The sequence below is a fragment of the Apaloderma vittatum genome, unplaced genomic scaffold, assembly GCF_000703405.1.
Source record: "Apaloderma vittatum isolate BGI_N311 unplaced genomic scaffold, ASM70340v1 scaffold29282, whole genome shotgun sequence".
NCBI lineage: Eukaryota > Metazoa > Chordata > Aves > Trogoniformes > Trogonidae > Apaloderma > Apaloderma vittatum.
This window is the reverse complement of record NW_009703649.1, coordinates 5,030-7,286: the sequence shown is the minus strand read 5'-3', so window position 1 is coordinate 7,286 and position 2,257 is coordinate 5,030. Positions and strand designations below refer to the sequence as shown.

At 36.5% G+C, this 2,257-nt stretch overlaps 1 protein-coding gene across 1 annotated transcript in view; it reads right to left on the bottom strand.

Annotated features, from left to right (window-relative positions):
* TENM3 (teneurin transmembrane protein 3) overlaps window positions 1–700 on the bottom strand; it is a 64,614-nt gene extending 63,914 nt beyond the window's left edge. Inside the window, exon 1 of the mRNA XM_009864707.1 lies at window positions 679–700. The gene's annotated coding sequence lies outside the window, so the exon portion shown is untranslated. The remainder of the gene's footprint in view (window positions 1–678) is intronic.
* Window positions 701–2,257: the final 1,557 nt, after the last annotated feature.

Sequence of the window (2,257 nt, the reverse complement as noted above, 5' to 3'; positions counted from 1 at the left end):
AGAGGGGTAGGAATATTTTAAACATTTTTCTGAATCAAATTTTCACCATAACTGAAGATACAAAAATCTTTGCTGTTTCATGCTAGGTTTTTGCATCATTGAACCTTTTAATTGAAATTGTTGCATGGAGTATACAAGCTTTTTCTAGCTTCATACGAAATACAAGTCATAATTTCCTATAGGTTTTCTACATTCAGATAAACAAAAGCTTAAAAGTTAGGGTATTCTACTGATCTGTCTATATATAAATACACGTGTATCTAAAATTAGTCTGTTCTTTAGAACTAATGACACCTGTTCTGTGACAAAAGTATAGGCTTTGCTTTATTTCCTAAGTATTTACAGTTTTGTAGGTAGAGGTCCAATGACAAAACTAACAAAGAAAAAGCACCAAACAGCAAACGAATACTATCTTCAGTTTTTGGTTTAACCAAAATCTAATACATGTATACAGTTTGCATATAAATGTATAATTACCAATAAAATATTATATCACATAAGCAAGATTTCATTTTTAATTTGAGATGAGTTGGAAGTCAAATGAGTTAAAACTATAACCCATGGAATGTATGTAAGAGAAGATTCTTTTGCTCAGAGCAGTATGTTTGTAACTATATATTCATATCAAAAAAATACATGTAGGTATAGGCATGTCATCAAATAGCAAATATACAGTACCTTTCACTATCTTATCCAAATAGTGAGCTTGAGAATTAAGAAGAAAAAAAAAACAGACAGACATTTCAGAAGTGTCACATAAAACAAGAATTGTTCAGAATTCACATGCATATCAAGCAGGCACACCTGACATGAGAGGTCTTACATTACAAAACGAAAATGTATTTCAAAGCTTTAAAAATGCAAGAAGTTCTCTTATCAGCAAACATCATCATGATTCAGTGAAACTCTTTTAGAAAGGCCTGCAGAGGAAATAGATGCTACCTTTCCAAGACTATGTTTTTATTCTCTTCTCTTCATATGCTTTGATTTTTATGCATAAAATATAATCAAAGCTAGTTAAAAAACTCCTTTTTCAACACAACGTACTTAGCTTATGAGCTTTAAAACACCAGTCTTTGATTCACAGGTCACGTATCACTCTGACAAGTATAACCAGCACACTATCTTAATTCCAATTGGATTAACAGGATTTTTAGGAGGAATAATTTTTTTTTGCTTCAATTCAGCCACAGCTATTCTGAGCACACACACCGAGTATTTAAAATATGTTAGATCATACGTATGGAGTGGAAGAGAGTGTACAGGGGTTAGTAGCGTGGTGAACCATTTCATCTGGAAAAACAGGTGAAGATTAAACTTAGGCTTTAGATGTAAGATGAAATAACATGGTATATCCAAGAATAACAAGAATCTTTTTTCATAAGTTACGACACTTAAAATTTCACAAAAAAATTGAGGAGGCAGATGGATGAGTGTTAGACAGAGCACAAAATGGATTTGAAGCGGCAAGCTCTACTTTTTAACACATGAAACACAGCAGAGATGTCCCCTCATGACTTTCAGGAAACAGACATCAGCTGTAGTTGTGTTAAAGGGGTTGGTGTTATAAAGAAAACCCACGCAGGACAGATCCATCGCAGGCTACCAAACCCAGCCACCCGCACATAAGGTGACAGGATATTACCGACCATCACAGTGGGAACACGACAAGTTGAGTCAACGATGTTGGGTTCAATGCCCTGCTTCTGCTGTGGACAAGGTCTCTCTACAGAGTCCTTATGGGCTCTCTTACTTCCCAAATTCTGCATTTTCTAACTCCCTGATGGACAATGGCCCCTGCCATTTGCCTCATATCCCTCAGCTTTGTGTATTGGATGGGTGAGAAAGGCATTCCCAACCATGGCCTTTTCTCTAGTTTGGATGAACAGCTGAGTCCAGGGAGGGACGTGATGAGACACGCAATGCCACAGAAGCCACAGGCACTGCTACCAACTAAGAGGTGGAAGCTTTCTAGTCCCTCTCTCTTGAAGAAAGTGTCAGGTGTCCACTTCACAGTTATTGTTCTTTCCCCCTCCCCCCCATAATGACAATGTTAAAGGGTAACAAAGTATGAAGATGAAAACATCAATTACAGAACATTTAGAACAGCAGCAACAAACTAAGCAGCTTTTCACATTAACCACAAACAAAAAGTGATACAGTTGATACAGTGATAAAGTGATACAGTAGATCAAATTATTCTCCTGCTTATCCAATGTAATTCCCCTTGCTCCTACACAGCTACTCTTGGAACACA